This window comes from Varanus komodoensis, unplaced genomic scaffold (genome assembly GCF_004798865.1).
Source record: "Varanus komodoensis strain SLA01 unplaced genomic scaffold, ASM479886v1 scaffold115, whole genome shotgun sequence".
NCBI lineage: Eukaryota > Metazoa > Chordata > Lepidosauria > Squamata > Varanidae > Varanus > Varanus komodoensis.
In genome coordinates this window covers 83,251-95,493 of record NW_025335330.1, presented here as the reverse complement: position 1 = coordinate 95,493, position 12,243 = coordinate 83,251, and the positions used below count along the sequence as shown (strand labels likewise).

The 12,243-nt window shown below is 66.5% G+C and overlaps 1 protein-coding gene across 1 annotated transcript in view; it reads left to right on the top strand.

The window, feature by feature from the left end:
• The window catches only part of FGF12 (fibroblast growth factor 12), a 96,822-nt gene that overhangs the window by 24,986 nt on the left and 59,593 nt on the right, over window positions 1-12,243 (top strand). The gene's annotated exons all lie outside the window — the stretch shown is intronic.

The following is a 12,243-nucleotide window of genomic DNA, read 5'->3' as shown; positions in this document are numbered from 1 at the left end:
GTAAGAGAGACTTAGCTAGGCTAGAATCGGTTCAGTGCAGGGTCACAAGGATGGTAGCTGGGCTGGGGAGGGATGACCTGTGAGATGAGGCTGAGGGAGCCAGGTCGTTTCGGCTTGGAGGAGAGGAGACTCTGGGGGGATCTCTCAGGGACTTCTAGGTATGGGAGGGGACGTCATGTGGAGGAGGGCCATGGCCGGTTCTCCCCTGCAGTGGAGGGCAGGATGCGTCCCAGTGGGACAGAGCTCAAGGCACGGGGTTTCAGGCTGGATGTCAGGAAGAACCTACTTATGGTTAGGCCTCCTTGGATATGGAATGGGCTTCCGCAGGAGGCGGGGGGGTGGCATCAGTGAGGGTGTTTAAGGAAAGATTGGACAAGCACATGTTAGGTACTATATAAGTGGAGAGGGGGTCAGTCTGGATGGCCTGGGAGGCCCCTTCGGATGTGCTGGATGGCCCCTTTATCGCTTTAGCTGCTTCTAAGCACCCCTGCACCTGAGCAGCAGTGCCAGGCTGAGCCCAGAAAAGTGTTTGGACAGGTAATAGTCTTGTGGGAAGCACATCTGTCGCACCTCTCCAATCCCCAGGGTCTGGTGAACGGTATTTCTGCTTGAATCGCATTTTATACAATGTGCGCACACAGGCATGCGCAGATGCTACACGTGTCGTCACAGGCCAGGGGCGGGGAGACAATGGCGGGCAGAGCTGTGGAAGTTGTAGTCAACTCATCTGAAGGGCACCGGATCGGGGAGGGCTGCTTTGGCGCATTCCAGGGAGCCTTCGGCCCGGCCCAGGCAGGTCCTTGTGGGGCACGTCTGTGGGGCGCCCTTCTAAGCCTCCGGTGCATCGTCAGCTGCGGCTGCAGCCCCGGCCTGGCCTCTTGTGTGACGCAGGCCTCTTGTGCGAGGGCACCAGGCCTCGCAGCCCTTGCAGGCTCCGTGCGCTGGCCCACGGCAGTTGCCTGGAATCCCCATCTGGGCAGCTCCAGGCAGAGAGCTGAGTGGCTGAGCACTTCTGCAGCGGAATGGGGGGGGGCCGACGAGTGGCGATGCGCGGGGGGGGGGGGCTCCCTCCATGGTGCAGTCCTGTGGGGGGCTGGAGACAAAGAAGGCCTACCTCCCCCAGGAAGCCCCAGCCACCCGCTGGGCAGTAGAAATCAGCACCACGCACGGCCGATGGGAGCCCCCCCACCATGCCGCCCCTGCTCCGTGTCGGTGCCGCCTTGCCGGGCAAGCGCTGTGCCAGCACGAGGGGCCCCCTTTCCGCAAGAGGCCCTCTCCCTCCCGCAAAGCCATCTGTGAGAAGCGCCCAAGGCAGCCCCCCAGCCACTGACGGGGGGGCACCGGCTGCCAGACGCAGGGGTCTCGTGCCTCCCCGGACGGTGGCACGGAAGGGCCCCCGGGGGGCATCCGCAAGATCGTGGCGAGCAGGGCAGCACCTCGCGTTGCGCCCAATGGCTGCGGGCAGAGCTAGAGGAAGCCCCCGCGAAGGACGGCGCTGCTCCCGGCCGCAGCCATCCGTCCCAGCGGGACGCGTGCAGGAGGAGGGCCGGCGCGCCAGCGCGGGCGGGGAGGGTCCGTGCCCAGCTGCACAGCCCGTGCCTGCCCGTGGGAGCGCCCACCCGCCGACAGGAGCCCGGGGCATCGCGGGGCCCTCTCTCGTCCCCGCGGGGGCGGCGGGAAGGCGCCCCTCCCGGGCGGGGCCGGAGCGCGCTGACGCCGCCGCAGCGAGCGGCCCCGAGCGGCCCTTGCAGCGGCGGCCGCGGGCCACGGGAGGGCAGCAGCGCGCCTCGGATGCGGAGCCGGGCGTGTGCGCCGCCGGCCCGGCGCAGCGGGGGGCGCATTCCCCGCCTCTCCTCGCCTAGGCCCGCCCCGCCCCGCCCGGGAGCGTCCCCGGGCGTGCTGCGGGTTGCCTGTGGCTTTCCTCGCTTGCCACGCGCGAAAAGGGACGCGAACCCGCCCGGGGAGCGAGCCCGGCCGTGCTGGCCCGGGCCTGCGGATCAGCTGCAGGCAGCTGCCCCTGCGCGCCCCGCTCGCCCGCGTCCTGTTCGCAACCCGCCCCGCAGGGCGGCCCTGTGGGAGGAGGCAGGTGCCCGGGGCGGGGGACGCTGCTCGCGCGCGCCCTTGTCGGGGAGGCGGGGGGCTCCCCGCGGGCCCCGGGGCCGCTTTCCAGGCCCACCGCGGTGCCACCCGCTCTATGCACCGCGCTCTCTCTGAGCCCCCCCCCCCGCCCTGCCTGGCCCTTCTCTGCACAGGGGAGCAGCAGGTGCCGGGAGGGGGCAGCGAGTCGGGAGGGGCCGTGTGCCGCCGTGGCCTGCCAGCTCCCGTGGCCGGTGCTGAGACCTGGGCTGCCTGTCTGCCAGCAAAGCCGTCTCTCGCGCCCGGGACCAAGTTTCCCGGGTTTCTCACCTCACAGGGCAAAATGCCTGGGGCGGCCCTGGCACAGAGGCTGCTCTTGCCTCTGGCTCGACCTGCCGGTTGGGAAGCGTGCCTGGAAGAGAGGAGACCCCAGGAGCTCTTCTGGCAACTTCTTGGTATGGGAGGGGATGCCATGTGGAGGAGGGCCGTGGCCAGTTCTCCCCTGCAGTGGGGGGCAGTGCATGTCCCAGTGGGGCAAAGCTCAAGGCACCGGGCTTCAGGCTGGATATCAGGAAGTGCTTCCTGATGGTTAGGACCCCTTGGATATGGAATGAATTTCCATGGGAGGTGTGGGGGGGATTAGTGAGGGTGTTCAATCATAGACTGGACTTGCATGTGGCAGGCATGTCATGAGTGGAGCCAGCTGGAGCCAGGGGTCAGACTAGATGGCCCGGGAGGCCCCTTCTGACTCGGTCTGCGTCTATGTGCCACGGGCAGCCGTCGCGCCTTCCTGCTCCAGGCCTCTCTGCAGAGGGTGCCCTGTGGGCAAGGCAGAGCCCCCCCTGCAAAGTGGGCAGCCGCCATGGGGGAGCTTCGGGGGGGGGCGCGCTCTCAGAACTGGGAGGCCAAAGGGGTGTTTGCTGCTCCATGGGAAGCATGTCCTTGACCAGGGAGCTGCCACGCTGAATTTCGTAGCAAGCGAAGGTTATGGCTGTTTAGATGGTTGAAATGGTTGTTTGCCTCTCGATGGATTTTCTCTTTAGACATTGACAACTTTTTATTTCACTGTGTAGCGTTTGGATGCCGCCTGAAATCTGGGGGTGGGGGGGGGGGGGGTGCAGTTTATGAACACTTCACAGGAATCATACTGGTGAGAGTCTCTGAAAAGAGCCTGGGAGGGTGTGGGTGCGAAAATGCTCAGAGCGCCATTTCAGGCACTGTGGCGAGCACGTTCAGCGCACTCGCGCCTGCGCCTGTCAGGGTCACCGAGAGCTGCTCCCGGTGGAGGAGAAGAGGTGTGTGGATGGGGCCTGGGCCGGTCTTTCTGTGGGGTGTGGCGATGGGGCTGCCGGAAGCATGCTGGCCTGCCGGCATTTAGCGCTCCATCCCCGGGGAAGAGGGCCGCTGCCCTTTCACGCCCCACTGCCAGGCTGGCCCAGCCCGGCTCTGCTTGCGCTCGTCCTTGCGAAAGCAGCCTCCCGGTCGGGGCTGGCCGTCTGTTGCTGCCCTGGCCCAGTCTGGCTCCAGCCAGAGCACTCGCAGCCCAAAGGGTTCTGTGCCGCCAGCGGAACGCCGGCCTGGGCAGACCAGCTCTCCCGGGGAACGGTCGAGCCGGGCGTATCGGCCTGGGCCTTTCCTCAGACTGGTGGAGCGACCTGGGCAGCACGTGAGCTTGGCAAAGGCCCAGCGAAGCCTCAGGCCGCTTGGCCTCTGTGTGGCCTGAACGGGGCTCGCTGGGGCGTGTGGGAAAAGGCAGCCCCAGGCGGAGGCTCGGCCCCTGGGTCTGGTCCTTCTGGCTTGGTTCTAACACTTTCCACAGGGACAGCCGTGCCTGCCTGTTGAGACAAAATTAGCGAAAGGTCTTGTGCCACCTTAAGGACTGGCGACTTTATTCTGGCAGGTGGCTTCGTGAATGCATGGATTTCAAAACCTGGCACCCACCTGAGATCCCTTCATCAAGAGAGGCAGCCATCTTCCAGTGGGTTGAACAAGGGCAGTGGCTTGGGGGGGGGGTTTCTTCCTTACGCCGCCCTTGGCAATCTGCCGGCAGCCACCAAGAGCGCCGGCGTGTGAGCACTGTAGGGCCACTGCCCGTGCGGCCTGCCTGCCGGCTGGTCCCCTCTGCCTCCTCCCGGCTCGGCAGCCTCGTCCTCACGGATGTGCTGATCACTGGCTGCTGCCTCACATCCGCACCAGGTGCGCAGGCAACCTCCGTGGAGGCTCGGGGCAGGTGAATGGGCTCGTCTTTCCAGAGCCCCGGACTCCTCGCGGGGTCTTCCGGGTGGCCGTTTTGAAACGCGGCCCCCGCTGGATGTGTGAGAGGCGAGTGGCGATGGCGCAGGGCGAGGGCCGCCCGAGTGAGGCTGGCGGGGTTTGCTCGGCTGCACCCGGGCTGCCTTGAGGCGAGCCGGACCTCAAGCTGCACTGTGGGGGTGGCTCTGCTGTGGCAGGAGAAAGCCGCCCCGCGCATGGAAAAAGCCGAGCTGCCCTGCATGTAGAAAGCAAGGGTGTCAGGGAAGCGCCTTTCTTCCCCGTGGGCACGTCAGGCTTGGTGTTTGCGGCCTGGGGGGTGGGGGCTGCGGTGCTGAGCCACAGCCGTGGCGCCTCCCCCATCCAGGCGGGCGCAGGATTCGCTGAGGGGCATGTCGGGTCAGCCTCCCGCATCGCCCTCCCCCAGGCACGCCAGTTCCCACGCAGGTACCAGTGCAGCGATTCACCACCCGGGGTGGCTGCCTGCATCCCTTCCTCTTCCCCTCTCTCTGCCTACTCCTTGCCTTGTGCATGCTGGACTGCCAGTCTCATTGGGAACGATGGGAACTGCAGTCCAGCACTCCTGCAGGGCACCCGTCTGCAGGAGGGGCTGTGCTCTCCGCGAGGAATGGGCCAAAGAGGCAGGCCAGCAGCACCTGGATGGAAACCCCGCATCTCGAAGGCCCCGAAGGCAGCCAAGCAGCGCAGCCCTGGCTCCCTTCCTGGGCACAGCGCTGCAGCCAGCGATGGGCGGGCCATAAACTGCCACCCCAGCATTTCATTAATTAAGCTTCCCAATTACCCTGGGAAGTGCTCAGGCCCCTCTGGCTCGCTCTAAATTGACACGTTACAAGATGGGGAATTCTTGGCTCGAGAGCAGGACCTGGGAGTGGTTGTCGGTTGCACGCTGAATATGAGCCAACAGTGTGAGGTGGCTGCAAAAGGGGCAGATGCCCTTTGGGGCTGCCTGGATGGGAACGGCACTTCCCAGTCGCGCGGCGTGCCAGTGCCAGCTCCCCTTCGCTCGTGCTGGGCGGGCCAGGCAGCTCTGGGCAGCGCCGTTCGAGAAGATGCCGGCAAGCAGGAAGAGTCCAGAGCGGGGCCTCGGTGAGGCAGGGGCTGGAAGGATTGAGGGGGCTGGGCATGTTCAGCCAAGAGGAGAGGAGAGGAGAGGAGAGGAGAGGAGAGGAGAGGAGAAGAGAGGAGAGGAGAGGAGAGGGCGGGGAGGCAGCAACCTAGCCATACTGGAAGGGCTGTCAGAGCCTCTTCTCCAGCGGCCCTGAGTGCAGGACAAGGCACGATGCGCTTGAGTTACACCAAGCCAGGTTCCTGCTGGACACCAGGAAGAGCTCCCTGACGGTGCAGGCAGTAGAGAAGCGTAGACATGAAGCCGGTCGGAAGGGGTCTCCGGGGCCATCTAGTCTGACCCCCGGCTGCAGCCGGCTCTGCTCGTGCAATCCCCAGCGTGTGGCCGTCCAGTCTTTCCTTGGCGCCCGCACTGAGGGGGCCTCCCCCACCTCCCCTGGAAGCCCATTCCACGCCCTCAGGAAGCACCCCTGACATCCAGTCCATGGCTATGGACCCCCGGCCTGGGGAGGCTGGGGGCTCTCCCACGCTGGGGGCATTCGAGGTGCCGCCTCCGAGAGGGAGGCCTTCATTGGCAGTCCTCCACCGAGCGGGGGCTGGCCCCTGCCCTGCCCAGCCTTGGCCACGAGCCACGTGGGTTCTGGGAGCTCCGCTCCGGCAGCCCTGGGGGGCGCCGGGGTGAAGAAGGCCTGCTGGGTCCTCGCCGGAGGCCAAGGGCTGTTCCGCCTCTCCACCCAGCCTCTGCCGGCCACTTCTCCCCAGCTGATCGCTGGTGCCCCCCTCCCCCCCCCCCGGCACACGGCAGTGACCGGCAGCAAGTGTCTGGTGCTGCCCCTGGTGGGGCGCTTGTGCACGGGGTGGGGGGGAGGGGGGCACCAGCGACCAGCCCACCCGCCCCCACCCTCTTTGGCCACTGCACCTGTCCTTTGCGCGCCAACCTAGCCAGGTTTTCCCCTGAGAGGTTTGTGTGAGAATGAGATGTTTGGGGGCCTCATGAGCCCAGTTGGATTCCCATGGCGGAAATGCCTCCTGCCAGCCGCGCGCCCAGGCAGCCACGATCGCCCCTCGGCCAGCAGGGCCCCCTTTCCTGCACCTCTCCTTTGTGGCCGGGTGGTGAAAAGCCACTCAGAGGAACGAAGGCTTCGCTGGCCGGCAGGTGGGCGCCCTCCCCTCCTGCCCCGCAAGGGCCTCCCCGTCCCGGGCTGCCCTCCCTGCGCTGCCACGGCTGCAGGGTCAGGGCCGCCTGCTCTCCCACGGGGCTGGCATCCTGCTGCACCGGCCCTCCGTGTCCTGGCCAAGCAGAGCCCACAGTCTGCCTGGGGGGCTTTGCGGGGAGAACGCAAGGGGGGCCAGCCACGAGAGGAGTGCTGGGGGGGGGCAGGAGAGGAGCAACAGACGGGCGGGAGGGCCCTGCTCCTTCCCGGATGCCCCTTTATTTTCACAGTGGTAGCTCCCACCCAGCCCCCTTGGAGGCAGCTGGGGAACCCCCATCGTGCAGCTCTCTGAAAAGCCCCCCCCCCCGGGTGGCCTCTCAAACATCTACTCGAAGGGCTCTGAAGATGGCTCCCCTTGCTGGGCCGGATGCGCCCCCCTTCTGGCACTGGCTGCCGGTGGCCGTCCTGTGGTGCGGGACCAGGGTGACATGAGGGGCCGTCGCCAGGCACAGGTCTGCTGCGTGGCAAAGCCGCACAACTTGCGGAGACGCCTCAGCTGCTTCGAGGAGTTGTGGGTTTCTTTAAGGATGAAGGAGTCAGCTGCAGTCAGATAAGACCGGAAGAAACTGAATGGAATTTTGAGAAGGGATTTGGTTTACTGTTGAACCCTGTGAACCGATAACATGAGTGTCTTAAACGCGGAAAAGTAGGACAGTCTTACTGCATTGGGAGGTGCGTGTGCGAGAAACCTGGATGCATTTTTATTTTATTTAGAAACCTGTTTCCTCAAAGCCCGGGATTCGCCATGCGCCACTAATGAATGTATGCACGCAGGTTTTTGCATGTTTGCACAGAACGAAGGCCTGGAAAATACTGTTTTTCTTGCACTTTTCTTGTGGTGCAACTGCTTAGTGTGGTGGGGGATACAAGATGCGAGTAAGGGAGCTGTGGCAGCGTTCCTTGGCTTTTCCATGCGGGATCTCCAAGCCTAGGACCCATTTTTCATTTGACTCTTTCGGTATCCCCCAAACAATGATGAAAATCTGTGTCACTCCCTACCCGCACCTGCTCCACCCATCCAAAGCAAAGGGTGAAAAAGCAGACTGACAAGAGAGGGTTAAAATGTGGTCATTCCAGGGCTTACCCGGGCCTCTCTCTAAATTCTCCCACCCACGCCTAGGAGCACAGGAGTGCCAAAACAAGATGAATTTTAATTCTTTTGGCTCATGCAAGAAGGGGCTGCTTTGCAGAGGATAAAATATTAATAAAACATCAAGCATGCCTCTTGTTTTTGCTTCATAAGCATCCTTGACGATGGAGAAAAGCAGGTTTGTTTGAGCTGCTCTAACGAGCTGCTGAAACTCTGGGCTTCCCCTAAGCGGCCAGTTCCTCCTGGACCCGGAGCTGCCGGCCGGGCGGGAAATGCGGAGGGGCCTCGCTCGCCAGAGCAGCCAGGTTCCCCCTGGCTGGCCCCTGCTTTTCAAAGCGATGGCGGCCCCCAAGCCTCCCGTGCTTGGGGGGCTGTGTGTGGCCCAGAGGGCCCTCCCCGCCTTTGCTCACCCTGCAGCCAGGGCAGCACCCGCAACCCGCGGAGACGAGGTCTCCCTCCGAACAGCCCGAGGGAACAAAGGATGGCGTGAGAGGATTTGCACTCCCGCCCTCAGGCAGGGTCTCCGCCTGGGGCGGGGGTCCCAGCTCACACATGCCCCCTCTTCCACTCCACTAGTTTGCGGAGAAGCCTTTCCGACCAGGCCGGGCGGTGCGGGTCTTAGGAGTGCGAGCCGAGTTCACGGTGCCTCGGTGCCTGGGAGTTGCTTGGAGATGCCAGTGCGGGAGGGGAGCCTGCGGGAGCGGCTGGCCAGCCCTCCCCGAGAGGCATGCGCCCCCCCAGGGCAACACTCACGCGGGCCGCACCTTCTGCACCCAAGCAGCGGGGGGGGGGGGAGGCCAGCACGTGGATGGGCGCGTGGGAACCTGTGGCGGCCTGCATGTTGCGTGTCGCAGGATCTCGGTCAGAGGCGCTGGGCGTGAGCTCGCGTTGCCTACAGGCCAGGTTGCTTTCCCCTCTGCGGCTGGGACTGCTTGCAGCTGAGATGGGCCACCAACCGCCTTCCGCATCTGTGACGCGTGGCGAGGAGGCAGGAGGGGACCCTGTCAGACCAGCCAGCGCGTCCCGCCCGCCTCCCCACACCTGTGGGGCCTCCCCCCCACATAAACTGGGTGCTTCCTTCGTCTCCTGGATCAGCAGGAATCGCCTGCGCCATCGATTGGTGCGGAAGGAGTGTGTCGGGCAGCTGGGGGGGCATCCCCCCCATGGACCACCGGGGAGGGTTCTGTTCACGCCTATCGATGGCTTCATGTGCTTGGAACCGGGAGGCATTTCCCCTCTCTGCCGTGACGGCTGGCGAGAAGCTGGCATGTAACTTGACTCACTTCCTTGAGCCGTCTGGAGGGCTTTGCTCTCTTTACTGAGCACCTCCTCTCTGGAGAGTGGCTTTGGCGGGGGGCGGGGGGGCTCCTCTGCGGCGCAGAGGGCTTTGTGCTCTGCCACCGCTCCCGCCCCTGTGGCACACGCGCCGCCCGCAGCGCTCCCTCGGGTCTGTGGTTCTCTTTTTGCGCTCTGCTTCCATCCCCACCTCACCGCCTCTAATTCATCACGGTTCTATCCCCTCGTGCCACAGGCTGCATTTGCTGTTGTCAGGCAACATAACCCGCTGGCGGAAAAAAGTAACGAGCGATGCCAAAGTTGCTTTTATTGATTAGGACGCTGAAATCTGATGCACGCTTGGCTGCGGTTGGGAGGGCAAGCGCGGGAGAGCCATGGCCCGACAAAATGGCCGCGCCCGAAGCCTGCAGGTCTCCCCGACCCCGGCCCCGGCAGCAGCACGAGCTCCTGGGGCTGCCTGGCCGTGCCTGACCCTGGGACCATCTCCGGAGCAGCACGGCCCCTGCTGGAGGCGGCTGCTCCCGAAGTCTCCAGAGAGGGGCGTTTTGGCCCTCTCTGTCGCCTGAACAGGGGATGCGGGGACAGAATGCCGGCTCTTCTGAACAGAAAGGGGAGCTAGCTGGTCATTTTCTCCATCGCTTTTCCCGGCCTGCGGCTCTTCACCTATTATCCTCCCCTGCACAGAAATACAATTCCAGAAACGAATGAGCAGCAGCCCCGGTCTGCTTGACAGAGGCGCCTGCTCGCTGGTCCTGCTTTCGATGGACGGACGTCGGCTGGCTGCCTCTGTTGGTGCACAGGCTGGGCAGCCAGAGCGGTGGTCTAGGCTGGTCCTGCTTGCTGTGGTGATGGAGGAGGGGGCTCCGCCATGTGTGGAGCCGGCGCAGCCGGAGTAGAAGCAGGGAGAGGAGGCTGCTTGGAGGGCCGGTGGTCGGTCGCTGGCTGCTCGCCCACCCGGCCTGCTCGCCTCCCTGGCAGCACACCGAGGGGCCCCCTCACGATCCAGTGTCCCTCGGACCCACCCGCAAGCCGACCTCTGTGTTGTGGCAATATTTGCGGCATTGTGTTGACAAATGCACAAACGAGCATATGGGCTTGGGGAAGGGGCCGCATGCAGCTTCTCACTGGGAACGTGTGGCCTTTTTCCAGGAATGCCTTTGCCTCCCATATGCTCTCTCGGCGCAAGCCCGCAGCTTTACCCTCCGAACTTCCAGAGCTTGGGAAGTGCCGAATGGCAGTCCAGTCGGGGAGAGGGCCTGGGGGCCGTGGCCTCTGGTGGCACCCCAAAACAGCTGGAAAGGTTCCGCCTGAGGCTCCCGGCATGGCCAGTCGAAGGTGTGTGACTGGGGGTGCAGCTTTGCAACGTGGCAGAAGATGCCGGAACAGCCGCCTTTGAAGTAGCGGGTGGGTGAGCAGTGTGGGCCGCTGGTGCCGAGCCTGGCGGCTGGCCTGCTCTCTTCCCGCCCCCTCGGGCTCCGCACGGCTGCAAGTTGGAGGGCGAAGTTCTCCACTGTCGCATAGGTGGGTGCCCGTATCCGGTAAACGGGTTTACTCAGAAGTTTCACAGCGAAGTGCCCAGACTTTCCGGGAGCAAGAGCTGCGATCGCGGCAGGATCCTCGCAGGGACGGAAGGTGCGGATGGTGCGGCAGGGCGCGTGGGCCCCCGCTGGGCTTGGCGGGGCTCGGTCAGCCTGCGTTGCGCGCCCCGGCACGGCCAGCCTCTGCTTCCCCTGGGCGTGTGCGCTAGAGGCAACGGGAGCTGGGCGAGGGCGGGCCGGGCTGGCCCTGGCTCGGGCCCAGCCTCCGGCTGCCTGCCCCGGGAGCAGAGGGTGCGCCACGGGGAGAGGCCCGGTCCCCGGTCTAGGTCAAGCCCTTGTGCGTCGCGCTCGGGCGGGCGGCCGCTTTCCTCCAGCCGAGCCGGCCAGCCCCTCGGCAAGGGGAGCCCGCGGCTTGCACGCCGGTGCGCTGGGGAGCCCCTCGGCCGGGGGACGGACGTGCGCGCCCGGAGCGTGCGTCAGGGCCGCCCCTTGCCCTGAGCTGCGGAGGGGCCTGCCGCGGGCCGCCCCGTTCTCACGGCGCGGCGGCCGGCGGGGCAGGGGCGCCTTCCGGCCGGCTTCCGAGGCTTCTCGGCCTGCTCCAGCCCCGGCCCTTGCACCGTGCGCTGCGGGACCGGCTCGCCGGGTCAGCGCCGGGCATTTGCACATGCTCAGAGAAGGGCTTTCCCGCCCTCCCCGGGGGTTCCACGGCTGAGCGCCAGCCGGCCCCCTCGCGCCGTGCCCCGGTGAGCCGTCGAATCAGCCGCTCCCGCAGTGGTCCCCCCCCGCGCTCTCGCTCCCTTCCGCCGCCCGGGTGAGTCTCTCATCCAAACCTCGGTCACGTAGGATTGCGTAGAAGCGGGGAGGAGGGAGGGGGAGGAGGCGCGGCGAGGCTGCCGGCTGGCTGGCTGGCGAGGGCTCGGAGGAGGCTCCCATTCGCGCCGCGCCGCTCCAGCCGGCTGCCTCCAGCGGATCGGGACCCGGCGGCCTCCCCTCCTCGCCGCCCGGGCGCCTCCCCGGGAATGCGAGCGAGGGCGGCGTCTTGGCGGCCCCCGGGCGGCCCATGAGCGGCGGCAGCGCCGGCGGGGGAAGCCGCTTGCAGGTGGGGGCGCCCGCCGGGGGGCGGCGGCGAAGAGCGGGACGACGCGGGCTCCGCCGCCGGCTGCTGCGGTGGCTCGGAGGAGCTGAGTCCGGCGCGGGACGATGTGGCCGCCGCTGCGGGGCGGGGGCAGCAGCGGGGGCCGCCAGGCAGCAGCAGCAGCAGGCGCCGCCGCCGCCGCTGCGCCGACGGAGAGGGAGAGGAAGGGGCGGCGGCGAAGGGGGGCGGGCGTGTGAGAGAGCCCGCCCTCGCCCCCCGCCCTCCCCGCCACGAGCGTGAAGACAGACGGCGCCGTCCTCGCCTTCGGAGCGGCCGACGACGAGCAGGGTCCCGGGAAAGGCCTCGCCGAGGCGCCCGCGGGGGCGAGGAGGGGGCGGTGCGGGCGCCTCCCGGCCCGGCGCCCGGCGATGCTGCCGCCACCCGCCGCCGGAGAGCTCGGTCGGGGCGCGCCGGCGCCTTCGGAGGGAGCCGCCGCTGCGCCGTCGGAGCCAGCCTCTTCGTGGTGATGCGCCGCCGGGCCCTGGCGCCGGCCGCGGGAGAGTGAGCCGCCGCCGGGGAGCGCCCTCGGCCGCCGGGGCGCGCGAGCGCCGGCCCTGC